Raw genomic sequence first — 17,185 nt, 5'->3', positions numbered from 1 at the left:
TACTTTTCAATCGATAAAAAGTTCGCGATAATAATAAAGTACAAAATTCATCGATGATCCTATTGCCGTTGATATGCATGTAAACGATCGAGAGATTTTTGGGAAATAAAATATACTTGCAAAATATTATAAAACTTTATAATGATACTAAAAGTCGATGTTATTCCTCTCTTTATTTTTTGTACTTTTCATACTTGAAAATTATTCGAGATTAAAAGGCATTTCCTTGTCCATATATTTAAAGAGAATAAGATTTTACGAAAAAAAATTCCTCCTTTCTGTGTATAAATACTTAATATTCCAAAATGGCCGTCTAACGTATGAAAGTATAGATTGCTCGAGGCAAGTTGAACGAAACAAGCAGTGAAAAACAACCCATCGAACTCCCGAAACCTGTTCTCGATCCAGTCGATAACAAAGTTGCTTCGCCAAGAATCGATCGAGCTTCCCCTTCCATAAGCTTTAACTATATTGTTGCACGGCAGATAGGAAACTATACATAACATTTGTTTTTCACTATCGAACCAGTCGAAATATGATAATGTAATATTATATTGAAAATAAATTAATTATAAATACATTAATTAATTTATTTATACACTATTATTTTAAGTAATACGTGTGCAATTAATTTATAAATAGTAAAGTTGGCACTACTTAGTAGAATATTAATCTAACTTCACATTTAACGATCTAGTACTAAGAAAGAACGTATTTGTATTATATATTTCGATTTCGAAGAATGTTTTCGGTGGCTTTAATAATTTATATTACCAGTCAAAAATTTCGAATCGAAAAATATTTAACTCGAAGAATCGAATTAATCAAAAATCAAATTAGGATTTTCTAACCTCGAAAAATTGTCTCGTAAAGAATTTATCGATATACTTAAATTATTTTCAATAAAAAAGAAAAATAATTTAATTCAAAAGTGATTTCAAATTTTTAGATAATAGTGTTCGGACTTGACGATTATCGTGTCATCGATTGGCCCATGTCTGCTGGCAGTCTCGTCCTGAGAGTCACTATTTTGCGATTGCTCGTAAAACCGACAACTTGCGTAATCGCGAGTATCGTTTCTATGATCCTACATGGCTTCATTCACGTCATGGCTGTCATTTGACGAGAAATTTCGCACGTTGTGTCATGCCGTCTTTTCGCGGTATGATTCAAACATGTCATAAGTATAATACGAAGATTTTTTAGAAGATAGAAAAAGATAAATGATAAAATAGATATACCGACGTATATTATTTATTCTTTAGATAATGAAAAAATAAAAAATTTGATTTTATTGGAATGTAAACATTAATTATGAGATGAAATTCTTCGATATTTAATAACAGTCCTTTTAATTTTACCAATAAATTAATAAAAATTATGAAATAATAATTAAGGAAATTAACGATGGTGTGTTTAAGAAAATATAAAATGCTAATAAAAAAGTAAATTTCAAATTTAGAAACAAAACATATATCGAAAGTATATATTATCTTTATCTATCATTCGAAAAAATAAAAAAAAAATAATAAAAAATCTTTGCCACCAGTGGAGCAGATAAGATTCCATTCAAGATACTTGGAAAAGAACAAACAGCTACGTAATGTGTCGTTTTTACGAGCAATAACATTTAAACGTATAAACAACGAGCAGACAACTGTGGCTGCCGACAGTCAACCCGGTTTAAAACGAAAGCAGAAAGGAAAAGGAACGATCGAGGATCGTGATTCATCGATGAGATCACCGTTCGATTGGCGTCGCTACTTGTTCCATGCTCATTGTGTTGTTCGTATGAATGTATATAAGCAAATTTTGAATGGAAATCACAGCGATCGACGCTCGATCGTTCGTATCGGTCATTACTGTCGTTATGTGACGGCTTTAGAATGCACCGCGACGATTTACGATCGAGCAGGTTTTACGATCGTCATAGATCATTCCAGGCCACGGTGTACCCCGACTGCGCCAATAATTCACGTCGTTCAACGGCGATTCGATTGCTCGTGGCCTTATCCTTAAACACTGTGTTTAGGCGTGATTCACATGTCTGCCTAAAAATAAGAAATTTGGTGTTTTTGAGCGACTGAAAATAAATTCTGATTGATCTGCGTGAATTTTATAGAATATTTGTTAGTTATGCCAGAACATAACCTTACTGTCATAATAATATCATCTTATTCAGTAGATGATTGATTCATAATAACTCGTTTTAGCTCATTTTAAAGTCTCGAAATAGCACGTATCTAATTGGTTTGAGGTTATATTAAACATTTGATTCGTTAAAAAATTACCGATTCGAATACCTGGAAAATTTAAACTGAACTTTATTTATTTTGTAATCAGAAACGTGTGATGCTAGATACATAATTTGAAATGAAATATTAGAAGATAAAATAACATAGATTTATACTTATTTTTGGTGACATTTAATTGGAATCGCATGTCGTAACGCTTAAGAATAGCATTTATATGTTCGAGCTTTCCTCACTATTAAGAAATCTTTGTTGGAGATCATATTCTACAATCAAATAAGTAATTTCAAATGCCAAATGTATTCTAATTTTCACTTCATCTTTCATAATCTGTCATTCTCTGTCGACAAAGATGAAATAGGTTAGAATCTCGTGTTTTTATAAGTTTATAACTACACACTGGTATTTATGAATCGTATCACTTTCTCATTACATAAATTTCACACTACGCTAGATTTATTTCATTCGGTATCGCAGAATCGCACTATTTCACTTTCTAACGTCGGCGAAATTACACTCTAATAAACTTCCATCAAAACTTCCGCACTAGTGCTCTTACCATACGTCGATAACATCTCCGTGCACGACAGTAATTACGTATTTAGCGATTTCTAGTTTATTTCTCGCTCGTCAGTCGAGCAGTAAAAACCCGTCTCAAAGACGAATCGGCTGACGTCTCGTATTACGAGAGAGGCGTTATAACGGTCTACAAAAGTGAATGAAGAGACAAGCATTCGGAAGAGAGAATAAAAAGGCCTCGGGATGGCCCTTTAGAAACGAGTTGTTCGCCCGACCGGGAACCGGCGAAATAAAGGTAAACGCGGCCGTTTACTGCCGCCTATAAACTTTTAAGCGTTCGTAAAACGAGCAGTCGCGGGTACACCTGACATCTCGTGGCGTGAATCACGAGTGTTCCTCCCGTCTTACCTATGGATGTGGATCGATGTCAAGGCCGCCGTCGGAAGCGTTACGCAACCAATCGTAAAACGTTTTCTTCCCGCGTGGCTTGTCGTCTTTCTGCCCAGATTTGCTACCACGTGCTCTTCCACCATCGCTTCTAACCGCTGATTCTTCGTCTAACGAGAAATTTTACGAGGGCGAATATGAATTTATATGGTAAATTTATATGAATTATATGGCTCAATATCCATGATGTTTTATATTGCGATGAAAAGGATTTGGCGAAAGGTTTCGAGGCGTAATTCGTAAAATTCAAACAACTTGATATTTGCATATTCGCCATTATTTATATAAAATGATTAATATATCGTTACTTTTCTTTCTAGGAATAATATCGACTTTTTATTTTTATTAAAACAAAATGATTTAATATTATAATAATTAATAAAATTATTTCTATCTGTTCTACCAAGGAACGTAATTACAAATAAAAAGAAGATCACGTAATTAAAATAAACGATCGATAATAATCCCAGTTTCATTCATTCTCAGAATTCAAGAAATTTCCAGAAATTGGTTAGAATAATTCCACGCCGGTTAAGTAGTCGTAAAGAATATAGTGAGAAGAATCTTCGAAGGAAAATTGAATGAATTGTCAAGCGGTTAACGAAGTCTGACAGTGGTCTCGTTCACCGGGACTATTCCCGGTGAGTTTACGATTCGCGACGCGCTTTGACGAGACGTTTCTTTCATTCAGGTTTCGGGGGAGGAGGAGAAGGGTCAAGGTCGCCGAAGGGTGCTCCCATCCTCGCGATAACGCTTATGCAGGGGCGCGCGTTGTACGGCCGCGTTTATCGCCTGTAAAACATTCCAACGTTTCCAAAAGCCGCCTCTCTCTCTCTCTTTCCCTTCATTCTCTCCATCCCATCCTGCAAAATGGCCGCGACCCATTTTAAACGGGTCTGTCTACGCTGGCAGACAATAAAGATGTCGAAAAATGACGAAAAAAGGTATCCTATTTTGAAATTCTTTGAAATCCAGATCCAGAAATTAATGAACTGTACACAAAAATTGGATTACAATTTTCTATCCATAGTATTACAAAATAGAACTCTCCAGAATTGCTATCATTTTTCGTTAAAGGATATTGCATTGAGAGTGATTATTATTGTATCCTATAAGAATATCCAAGAGACATATCCAAGAGACGTATTTATGAAGATTTGATATCGGTCCAAATAGAGACGACTACTGATAGCCACTGTGAGCGTACATAACCTCTTCGCAAACAACGTTCGGCCATCGTGGGCCGGCTGGTATAAACGTAACCGCCGCTCGAAGCGCTGCTTATTTTACTATACGTCCACGCTCTCGTGCACGTCTGTCTTACGTGACGTCACATAGTTGTACAACAGAAAGAGAAAGAGAGCGGAAGGAGAGCGGTATTGCCGTGACCTATCCCAATCCGGGCTGGTGTAAAGAGGCAGAGGCCAATATAAACGAACGTTTACAGGCTCGTTACATTTTTATGGTCCCGACGCCGCAACTACGCCACTACGGCCATCAACGGAATGTCGTAAACCATCAACCAGCTCTCTGACTTCATCTTTGTCTCTTTCTCTCTCTCTCTTTCTCACTTTCTATCCATCCTCGTCCCGTCGGCCCATATTTTCTTCGTCCCTCTTCTAGCCAGCCAACGGAGTTCCTCTTCGTTTCACGTTCACCCCCGACCACCGTCTGTCTCTCTGTCCCTCGTTTCCAACCGTTTACGCGACCTCCACCCACCCCCCGAGGTAGCCTGTCTACGTGGAGGGACTTCTGTCGCGGAACAGTCGTCGAGGCGCGTGGCATTTACGCGCGCCACTTCCGGCCTCTGACGTCACGGACTACAACCGAGTAGAACACTTGGATTACGTCACTTTATTGACTGCGATCATAAAACTTTTTACACGCCTGCCTGCTCGGTCTGCCTCCTTCTGTCCCTAAGCAGTTTCGCGGCGGGTGTGTTTCTCGACCGAGCGACGACTCGAGGTCGTCCGCGTCATTCGGCAAACAGTTTCGAGAGATCTCGTTTGTAATGTAATGTATTGTTCCATTTCCTCTCTGGTATTGGATTTAATTCTCGTTCAGAATGTCGTTATATTATAAATATTTTTAAACTCATGATTTGACGTTAAATTTGAATTTTGTATTATCTAGAGATATTGTTTTAATTGTCTGCAAGTGTATATAGTTTCCTTTATTTCTTCGCATTTCTCAGAGCACGAGATTCGTTTATTTTCGTCTGGATTATTCAGAAATTTTTCGTTTTCGTTCTATCGTAATCTCGAAGAGAAAGGGAGATTCTGCTTTACGAAGTCGCGTTATAACGCCAAGACGCCATTTTTCGAAGGCTAATTTCAGCAGGCGCCACCCTTGCGATGTTATTGGCTGGCCATGTCGGCCATCATGATTTTCATTGTGTAATTCGTGCCTGAAATTCGTGATGGCTGCCGAGCTCTCGACCAATAGCGGCAGTCGCCACGGCGGCCATTATAAAGAGGGACGAACATGCGCTCTAGCGGGCGTAGCCGCAACCCACAGCTTTCGTATTTTGCTGATAGATGTCTCTACCGCTCTAAACGCTGCTCTTAGCTCTTCACTTGAAATATTCGTTAATTTCTTTTCGTTTTGTAGTGTTTCGTGAAGATATGTGTCGTATATTGATAGGAAATTGTGTTGTTTTTAAATATATCCCTTTAAAATAAATAACAATTTATAATTCTTTAATTTTATCAAGATAAATTGGACACTTCATTGTATATTTTTTAAATTAGTTACATATTTGTGATTTGTTTTTCGTTTTAGAAAAAATGTTTTATTATTGTTTTATTTTAAAATGTGCAAGGATAAATTAATCGGTAATAATTCTTTCTCTCATATATTCGTTATTATATCTATCATATCTCATAAAAAAAAGTTCAATATACTACACTAATAAATATCTAAGATAAAAAGTGTGAAAAGAGGTTAGATATTTTAATTACAATGTAATTTGAATTTTGAATATTTATTTATGATAATGATATAGAAATTATTTTAATATCTGTGTTAATAGTTGTGACAAAAAAGAATAGAAAAATGAAAAGAGATCGTGTGAAGTTGAGTTAAGGATAAATTAATGAGTAATTTTCATCGTTCACTCGTCATCGCTATTCATAATTAATGAAGTAGCAAGTACGATAGAAAATAAATAGAAAACGGAACGACCAGAAAAACAAATTGTTTCTCTTCGCGTTATTCTTCATATTACACATTATAATTTCGTTTATACGATATATATATTTCTTTTTTAAAACGAGTATCAACATTTTAATTTGAAATTTTTATTTACTCAATCACGTTATAAGTTAGGTTAGTTTCTTTTTTGATTGCCCATTTCATGCACGTTTATTCTTAAAAAATTGACGCGTGTACGCTTAAATCTTCCGATCACGGAACTCGTTTAACTTTATCAGATTGCTTAGATCTCGTCGTAAATCTCAGCAGTAAACGAATAGAACCAGGCAGATAGTTGATCCAACGCCTTGCATTAAGCCTCATTAGGCTTGATTTACAACACTCGCATCGCCACCGCTAATATTAGACTGAAAAGTATAGTATAATTGTACTTTTTATATCTAAAATATTAATATTCATAATGCTTTTAGATAATTTAATATAAATAATAACTTTTGTGTAATTTTAAAGAAAAATAAATATTGTAAGTTGAATATCATTATATGATCAATGTTTTTATTATATAATAGATGTATTTGATATGCAATAGATAATTATATGTTATTACAGATTTTATTATAAAGGATAATAACTATAATATTCATATCTCTAAAAACATTTTACATTCTATAATTACAATAATTTTCATAGAATCAATATTTTTTATTACAATATGTATTTTGTATTCTTTTTTTTTTTTCATTTTTATATAATAGATAATTATATATAATTATTAGAGAATATTATTTATTATTATGAAGATTAATAGCTACAGATACAATAGTTGGATATATTTTATAAATTTTTATAAATGAATACGTTTTATAATTGAAATAACTTTTATAATATCAGTATTTTATTGCATTTTCTTTCTTCTTGTTTTCTTTCTTGTTCAATGCTTTAACATATATTTGGAGAATAGAAAGATTATTTATTACAAAACATTTATTATTATGAAACTATTCTGTTATATCCAAATTTCCAAGACATTTTATATTTTATAATTAAAGGATTCATTATAAAGCAATCTTATATAATTTCAGTCATAAGATAATATCATAATTTCATAATTTAATTGGCAATACAATTACAATTCTTCTACAATACAATTACTGATACAACAGTATGATATCATGGTATATTAAATATTTCATTAAATAGGATTTAAATTTACATTTCAAAGAAAAATTATAAATTTTAATAAGATTCAATATTTACGTTACCCAACACGAATTCTTAAGTTATTCAATCTACAATTAAAAAATCATCAATCCAATATTCATTAATATCCTCGTATCAAGATCAACTTGATCAGCTTAATTAAAACAAAATCATACACAGGAACATGCATTCATCTAAATTATTTCATTCTTCATGTCCCATTTACCACTATCTCCTCACATTTATAAAATAGTCTCCTGCACGTTTCAAGACCGAAATTACCAATGTAAACCAACCTCGTACCCTTTCTCGTCCCAACCAGAAAGGACACTGTCCTTATCCACCTTCTGTGCCCGGATAATTATGTTCCTGTGTTTATTACACCCGGTTTATCCGACTCGTGTCCCCGTTGGAACGGTCAACAGGGACAAAACACGATTCCAAAGACCAGAAAAGAGGGGGGGTCGTGCGTGGAATTCCTGATGGTCGGCCTTCCTCCTTGCAATTTTGACCGGTAATCGTCTCGTAGGTGGAACAGTCCCGTCCAACCACGAAAATAAAAGCAAATCGAACGACAAATCGATTCCTTATTATAATTCCTTTGACATTTCTTCTTTCTCCCTTTCTCCTCCTCTTTTTTCGATTAGTTCCTTGTCAGTTGCGTAGGCTGTTCCCTACGTATGCAAATTCCAGGTACTCTTTGTTTCTATCCCAGACCTGACCACTCGTTTCCAACGGGCAGTTACATCGTCTCGATCGATCGCGCGACTGTTCTTCTCGTTTTTTAACCCTTGGTGTTGAGCGTCGGGGTGTGGCTCGACACGGCGAATCCATTCTTGCTCGTTGCACTTTGTTCTAGTCTTCTTCAAAGTGTATATTAATGTTTTTCTTTTCTTTTCTTTTTGGCTGAAAGAGGATTTTATTGGTTATTTCGATATAATGTTCGGTGAAATTCGCCGTTGGAAGGAGAATTCTTTTAGTATTTTTTTAGTATTTTAATTTGTTTTTATTTGTTTTGCAAAATTTATAAATATTTTTTTTACTTTGGATTCTTTTTTCCTTTCATTTATTGTTTCCATCTGTGTTCATTATAAATATTATAAAAGGAAATATAATTGAACTATTATATTATATGTAAATATTCTATTTTGATTTATAAAATAATTAAGAATACAATTTTTTTCAAAATTCACTAATATTTTCACTTTTATTTTAAATTCAATTTTTTTTTTTTTTTTGATTTTATTATGTATTTAAATGTGTGGTTTGTGGCCCAAATTTTGTACATTTATTCATCTAAGTACTTCCATATCGAAAATGTTATTTTTTTAAAAAAACGATTTCAACTGTCATGAATTGGATAGTGTATTGTGAAATTTTGATCGAAAAGATTCTCGTGCGCACGCTCCGTCTATGACCTTAACCCAGACCTAAGTCAAACTTAATTCGGCCTTAATCTGAGCTCTGACGTCAATGCTCGATAAAACATGGCGAGTTTTTCATCTGATTATTGGCCAGACAACACTTTCTTTCTTCAAATTTTTTCCTGTTAGTCTTTCAATTCTTTCGAATATGAACAATATTTTATAAATAATAAAAATCTTTTTTACGTTCATATATTTTTATTTAACATTTGAAAACATTTAAAAAATTTGTAATTTATTAATTATTCTCTTTGTGCATATTTTCTTTTTAGGATAATGTTAAATTGTGAGATTTCGAATATCGTAATATATCTTGGAAAATGGGTAGAATTTTTTTCGAAGAAGTGTAGAGGAAGTCACATGGCGTTCCTTGCATTGTGATGACTGAAGTGACAAATTAAAATTTACGATGAGGAAACCCTTCAATCCCAGGTAAAGAAGACAAAGTGCCTTTTCCTTTTTACCACCCGTTATTGAATCTTTTTTTTATGATACGTATATTTTATTTTCTTCAAAAAATACGATATTTTTACAAAAATTTACAAACCTTTAATCCTTTGATTTCAGATATTTACACGAAGATCAAATATCTTTTCATTGTTACCCATTATTAACTTAAAATTTTCGAAAAGTGAATTTTCTTTTTCTGATATATCTTATTTTTATTACGTATTCCCTGGACAAAAATTTACAAGCATCCATGAATATAATTTTTTGGCTCCATATATCTAAACCAAGACAAGTATCTCTTTTTTGTACCTCTTTTACCTATTACTAATTTAAAAGTGATTTTAAAATGTTAATTTTTTTTTTTTTTCTAAAGGTATATACGAATTTTACAGAAATTTTATAAACATGTGAAATTGTGGTTATTTTCTAAAATAAATAACTCTTGATGAGAACACACGGTCCGGTTTGGATGTCGGTCGTCCCTTGACCAGAATTGATAATTCAAAGGGACCTTTATTCTCCCACAAGGATTGTATGTAAAACGTGGCTCGCGATATAAATTTCGCCTTTCGAGTCAGAATGGCCGTGTACGTTCCTTCATTTGCCCCCTTTACGAGCTGGCTCTGTTTGGAATAATTCTGCCCTAGTTTCCTATCTTGCCAAGTCCCCTTAAAGGCCCTATAAAAAGTAATTTTCTTCTTTTAATTTCTTGTTTAATTCTGTGTTACAGGGGACTTTATCATTTTGGTGGGATAATTAAGAAGTTTACAGGAAGAAGGGTTATATTAATTTATATTTGAAAGTCTAACACAAGTGTGCTTGTGTTTTTTTTTTTTAGATATAAATGTGCATTTACCTTCATTTTTTTTTATATCTTAGAAATAATATGTGAATTGTAAATTTATTAGACAATTTTTAATATGTAGGTATTTGAAACTTAAAATATTATATCTAATTGTACAAAATTTTTAATGAAAAATTGTATCATTTGATTTTTTTCATTAATTCATTCTTTAAGGTCCAAACCCGTTTTAAATAATCAAAAATCAAAAGATTGTCCAACATTAATTACAAAGTAATTATAATATTTTCATGATAAATATTCAATTATTATTAAATTAAATTGTCAGATATAATATTCTTTTTCATTGCAAAGAAATATTGTAATTTATTCTATATTTTTTTAATTTAAGCTTAAAATTTGTTTTAATTTTTTATTTTCTACATTATTATTTTTCCTTTTATTACATATATTATATAGAAACAGATTAAACTTTATTTTTATAATATTCTAACATAGTAGATATGTGTTATAATATTTCATTCAATATTATTTTTTCCTAAGATGAAACTATAATTATAATAACATAACCAAATCTATACAATACAATCTTTTTTAATTTTCTATTCTTCTTTTATCATAGATATTAAATTATTTTTTTTTCATATATGGTATTTTATCATAAAAAAAATACTTTTGAGACTATCTAATTCTTTCACTTCTTCTTTATTCTCTATTGTCTTAAATATTTAAAATTTGTCTCTTAGATTTTATATAAAAAAAATTAATCCATATCATATTCCACTATCATAACAAGTAAATATATTTTTATTCAATATCAATTCCTTTTCTAAGAGATTTCTTTTCTATATCAACATAACCTAACCTCACAAATATCATCACGAGCAAAAAAATCGTTCTCTATTGTTTTCTTTGAGCTCAGAATGGTAAAATTTTCTTGATTCGACACGAAATCCAAGGAATCCCATTAAATATTCGCCGATTGGGACAATAATTCGAAATTTCAAAGAGGCTGCACGCGCCTAGAAAACGCTTCGCACGCCAGTTTCATTCTTATCGTTCCATTCCAATTCTGAACATCGACCCGGTAATTTTATAACGTCGTAAACAAGACGCGCTCGTATTGAGTTACGTGTCAACTATCTTCATCCCTTTTTCTCTTGTTTTTTATTTCCTTTCAGTTTCCCATTCTTGCGCGAACGCTTAGTTCCCGGACGATTCTTTCACCGATTCGAGTCGAGGATTTATCGCATCCGCTTTTATTTCATCAGTGATTCGATGATTTAGCGCAATAAAAATTGAGAAGAGTTTCTAATCTCTTAATTCTTTGATTTTTACTAGTGCAATGCTCATGTTATAAATATGTGTTAAATTAGTGATTCTAACTTGATTCTAATATATAAAAATTGACTGCATATGATTCTTTTTACTCAAATCTGACTTCAATTTTTATTATATTGTTTCTTAAAAGTGAATTGGTTTAATGTTTAGTGAACATATGTGAAAAAATTATTAATAATACAAGAAAGTGAAAGAAGAGATTGTGAGGTTAAGTTATCTTTTTATTGTGCTATAGTAAAATCTTTTTATAATCTTTTTTGTCATAATATAAAATTCTAGAGAAATTACTTTATTTATTTCTATATTTCATATTTATATTAGGAAAGATTTGAAAGAAATTGAAAGAAGTTGTATAAGGTTATCTTGATTATGCTATTATTTTATAATATACAGAATTTATTCTCAATGATAGAATACAAAACTTGGAATTGTATCTTTTATTTCTACACTTTGTATTTCTAACGGTTATGTTATCTTAATGTTGGCCAATATATTGATTAAATTACTGTATTTATTTATAATGAAGAAATATATCTTTTTATCTTTTAAATATAAAAATATAATATAAAAATATCGAAAAAGATGATAATTAAAAAAAAGGAGATCATAAATTTTACGTAACGTGAGTTGGATATTAAATCTTGTAACATTATGTTCTGTTTACCGATCGACTTGAAACTCAAACAATGCAATCAATCATATCTACCGTCGCTCTACTTGATCCGAATTCAAGAATCGCTCGCACGTGCCTGCCAGTTTATTGGCAAGATGCCTGCTGCATTCACTACTCAGATTGTCCATTTATCCAGGTCTATATACTTGGTAGCTAATTGTCCAGTTTTCAAAGAACGTGTGTCAGCTTTAATGAATCCTCATCCTTCCTTCTACCTGCTTGTGCGTGCACAGAATAGGAAAACTTTTACTGTGTAAACTATATTACATCATTTTCTTCACTCTTTTATATAATGCTGTAATAAATTTTATTTATAAAATAGATCCAGAATAGATTTTTATATTAGGATGGTCACAAAAATATCTGGCTGTTTGAATATTTTTTATCCAATTTTTAATATCTTTCATAGTTTTTTACTATGCAATCTGTGTAATTCTTTATTTTATTATTAGATTGTATTACTGTAGAATTAAAGTAATAAATATTTATTATGAATAAATTTAGTTACTTTTAATTTTAACAATATTTTTTGTATTATAATATTTTTATGCTCAATTGTTTTAAGCTAAAATTAGATTTAGTTCATTTTCACAAGTTTTTCTATTATTTTGAATAACTATTACGAGATTTATGTTAAATTGAAGAGATTAGATGTATAAAATACATATTTTTATATATTATATTATATTGGAGGTTGTTAGATTATCATCATAGAAAATATTTTTACAAATTTCCAATTAGTAATTAGTAATATCCAATTAGTAATATCGAAGTAGTAATTGATAATGTGTATAATTAGATTTAGGTTAGGTTATGTTAAAGAAGCAATGTCGATCATCGTATCGAATATTTTTATCAGAATTGAAATATTTCTATTAATTGAACTTGTTCTCGATTTAATTCAACTTGAAGCCTTAGTTCGCTCAATTTGCAAACGAAAGAAGATCAAATGTATCTTGCTGGTATTGCGATAGAATCACAAGGCGAATACGTGCCATTCCGAGGGATAACGTATCACAGTACCGTGCATCGTGGGGGTAAACAAACGTAGGCATAACTTTGGTAGTCTTATGGAGACACGGGGTATCGGTCCCCAGGGTGTTCGTAGACAGGTACATAGGATACATACTACATGTTTCCATGGCTGAGTCTATGGAAATACCAGCGGAACGAATTCGAGACCATTCGGTTAACTGCAGTAGATACATCTCTGGTAAAAAGAGAAAATAATTTTGAATAATAATAAATAATATAAACAGAAGAAACTCATACTACAAATATCGATATTTTCGGAAAAGATAAAATAAAAAATAAAAAATTGCTTAATAATGAATTATTTCTAGAGTTTTATAAAAAATGGTGTTGTAATTAAATATTTTAATTATATATCATATAAATAAAAAGCAAATAAGATGCTTCTCTCGAAACAGTTCAACTTTTATTTAAACTATTTTTTAATATTATTCAAACAACCAAAATATTTAGATTGTAAAATAATTGTGGATCTACTTATATATTAACTACGCGCATATTTTTATAATATATTTCACATATGTATTAATTTTTAGGTATGTTATGCTATGTAAATTAACTTTTCTATATGTTTTCATGTTTCTATATGTTTTATTACATGTTTTTTATATTTTTTTTAGATCTTTCTACATCTTCATATATCTTTTGCGTATTTTAATTGTAAAAAATATAATATGGTAAGTATGTTTAGATTTAAGAAAACTGTTGAAAAAAAAAAATTAACATAAATATAATGGCAGCTCTAAGGTAAGTATAAGGTAAGTATTTCAGGTAAGTATAGGTAAGTATACTAAAATTTAACAATGCTTATCTTTTTTAACGAATGTAAATTAAAAAATTTCCTTTTAAATTCTATTTTTCCTAATAATAAAATCGGAATATTCGGCCAAAACTTTCATTCGTTCAATCTATTCCAAGAATTTGACGTCATTTCCAAGAACTGTCGAAATTCTTGGAAAAATTTCTCGGTCGACCTCCTGTCGAACTTATGTTCTCCTAATACAAAATCGCAAAATTGGCCAAAAATTTTTTTCCGTTCGACAAATTCGATAATTCTTGGAATTTTACGTCATTTCCAAGAATTTTAGAAATTCAAGGAATTTGACGTCATTTCCAAGAATTTCGATAATTCCAAGAATTTGACGTCATTTCCAAGAACTGCCGAAATTCTTGGAAAAATTTCTCGATCGACCTCCTATCGAATTATGTTCTCCTAATACAAAATCGCAAAATTGGCCAAAAATTTTTTTCATTCAAGAATTTCGGCACAATGATTTTTATTAAATATCTCGTTTGTTTTCTATGATATCAAAAAATGTTTCGAATAAAAGTTGAATGGTTTCGAAAGGGCTATATCCTACTGCTTTTAATTTTTTTGTAGGTGACTTTGTAAAAAACTTGTTAAACTCAAATTCATTTTTTTAAATGGAATCATGTATTTTTTAATGCAGTAATCGATGCAGCTTGCTATTCTCTATGAAAAAGTATTGAGGTACTTATAGCAAAAAACCATTAGTTTGGCCAGATATTTAATTATATTTAATTATTTCATGAACTGTCGAAATTCTGAGAAAATTTTTTCGAGCGACCTCCTATCATATTATGTTCTCCTAATACAAAGTCGAAAAATTGGGCAAAAATTTCTTTCGTTCGAATATTTCGATAGTTCCAGGAATTTGACGTCATTTCCAAGAATTTCGATAATTCCAAGAATTTGACGTCATTTCCAAGAACTGCCGAAATTCTTGGAAAAATTTCTCGATCGACCTCCTATCGAATTATGTTCTCCTAATACAAAATCGCAAAATTGGCCAAAAATTTTTTTCCGTTCGACAAATTCGATAATTCTTGGAATTTGACGTCATTTCCAAGAATTTTAGAAATTCCAGGAATTTGACGTCATTTCCAAGAATTTCGATAATTCCAAGAATTTGACGTCATTTCCAAGAACTGCCGAAATTCTTGGAAAAATTTCTCGATCGACCTCCTATCGAATTATGTTCTCCTAATACAAAATCGCAAAATTGGCCAAAAATTTTTTTCCGTTCGACAAATTCGATAATTCTTGGAATTTTACGTCATTTCCAGGAATTTTAGAAATTCCAGGAATTTGACGTCATTTCCAAGAATTTCGATAATTTCAAGAATTTGACGTCATTTCCAAGAACTGTCGAAATTCTTGGAAAAATTTCTCGGTCGACCTCCTATCGAATTATGTTCTCCTAATACAAAGTTGAAAAATTCATCGAAAATCTTAACTAGGTGCCCGAAAATTTTAAGTCTTAAAATTCCAAGAAAAATTTCGTATACCATCTCTTTTTGTATTATATTCTCCTAATATAAAATTGAAATTTGTAACAATTTTGTAACAGGAGAATATAAATAAAAAGGAGGTGGCATACGAATGTTTTCTCGGATTTCCTGGACATTCAATTTTGGACATTCTATGAAAATTTTCGACTATATTCTTCGACTTTTCATTAGGAGAGCATAATCTGAAAGGAAGTAAAGCACATAAAATTTTGTCCGATATACTTACCTGCTTTATACTTACCTTTTTAAACTGCTAAATTTATTGCAGGATCATTTTTTCAACATTTTACTTAAAACTAAGTATAAAATTTGTTATACTTACCTTTTTTACTTACCTAATACATACTTACCTCTTTAAATAGCCATATTAACGTCATATTTTCTGGAATATACAAAGTGTTTTTATTTAATATTATAATCTTCATTTATATCGGTATTGTCGTCGATAGAGAAAAATGTTTCAAATAAAAGTTGAATGGTTTCAATAGAGCTATATTCTGAAGTTATTAATTTTTTCGTAAGTGAAGGTATAAGAAATTTGTGAAGTTTAACTTTATTTTTTTAAGTGGAATCGTATGATTTTTACTGTACGAATCGATGCATTCTTACATTCTTTATAAAAAAAATACTAAATCATGAATTTCGAAAAATTAGTTTATGAGATATTGAATAATAATTAAATATCTCATAAACTAATAGTTTTTAGGTCTAAATGGCTTAATAGTTTTTTATAGAGAATAATGTGCTGCATCTATTTACGTATTAAAAAATATATTGTTCCGTTTAAAATTATAAAGTTGATGTTTGTAAGACCTTCGCGTATCTAGTTAAAAAAAATCTAATAACTCTAAAATATGCTCTTTTCGAAACCATTCAACTTTTATTTGAAACATTTTTTAATATTTTTAAACGCAAATGAGATATTGAATGATGAAGTTTCATGATTGTTGCAATATACCGGGTGTCCCAATTTTCTCACCTGTAATATCTCGTTTATTTTCAATGATATTAAAAAATGTTTTGAATAAAAGTTTAATGGTTTAAAAGGGGGTATAATGTGGTATAATTCTTTTTTTTATAAATAGACGTGTATAGGACATACGAAGATCAATTTTATTTTTTTGAATAGGACCATATATTTTTTATTGCCTCATTTGATACATTTCAACATTCTCTATAAAAAAGTATCACACCATGAGAGTCGAAAAATAAACAGTTCGAAAGATATTTAATAATAATTAAATACCTCCTATATTAATAAGTTTTTGCTATAAATGGCTCAGTACTAATTCATAGAGAATGTCGAGCTGCATCGACTAGCGTATCGAAAAACATATGATCCTATTTAAAAAAATAAAATTAACCTCTATATATCTTTTACGCGTCTATCTACGAACAAGATAATTACGCGATTATGTATCCTCTACGAAACCATTCAACTTTTATCCGAAACTTTTTTCAATATCATTAAAAATAAACGAGATATTGCACATGAAAAAGTTGAAATGTACCCACCCCAGGTATATTTACGTATAATGATACGTTTAAAAATATATCAAATGATTGTTTAAAATGAGAA

The 17,185-nt window shown here is 30.8% G+C and overlaps 2 long non-coding RNA genes across 2 annotated transcripts; both read left to right on the top strand.

Annotated features, from left to right (window-relative positions):
* The first annotated feature begins 1,114 nt into the window (after window positions 1-1,114).
* LOC147656231 (uncharacterized) lies at window positions 1,115-2,114 on the top strand. Its single transcript, XR_015294684.1, has 2 exons — window positions 1,115-1,445; window positions 1,550-2,114. It is a non-coding gene; the product is annotated as an uncharacterized LOC147656231 (long non-coding RNA).
* Window positions 2,115-5,769: 3,655 nt separating this feature from the next.
* Window positions 5,770-10,437, top strand: LOC147656230 (uncharacterized). The gene is made up of 5 exons (XR_015294681.1): window positions 5,770-6,052; window positions 9,268-9,427; window positions 9,563-9,737; window positions 9,819-10,032; window positions 10,176-10,437. It is a non-coding gene; the product is annotated as an uncharacterized LOC147656230 (long non-coding RNA).
* Window positions 10,438-17,185: the final 6,748 nt, after the last annotated feature.

The sequence above is a fragment of the Apis florea genome, unplaced genomic scaffold, assembly GCF_048593485.1.
Source record: "Apis florea isolate Af1SG1 unplaced genomic scaffold, ASM4859348v1 contig_37_pilon, whole genome shotgun sequence".
Lineage (NCBI taxonomy): Eukaryota > Metazoa > Arthropoda > Insecta > Hymenoptera > Apidae > Apis > Apis florea.
Note: the sequence above shows the minus strand (reverse complement) of the source record. Positions and strands in the feature narration are given on the sequence as shown.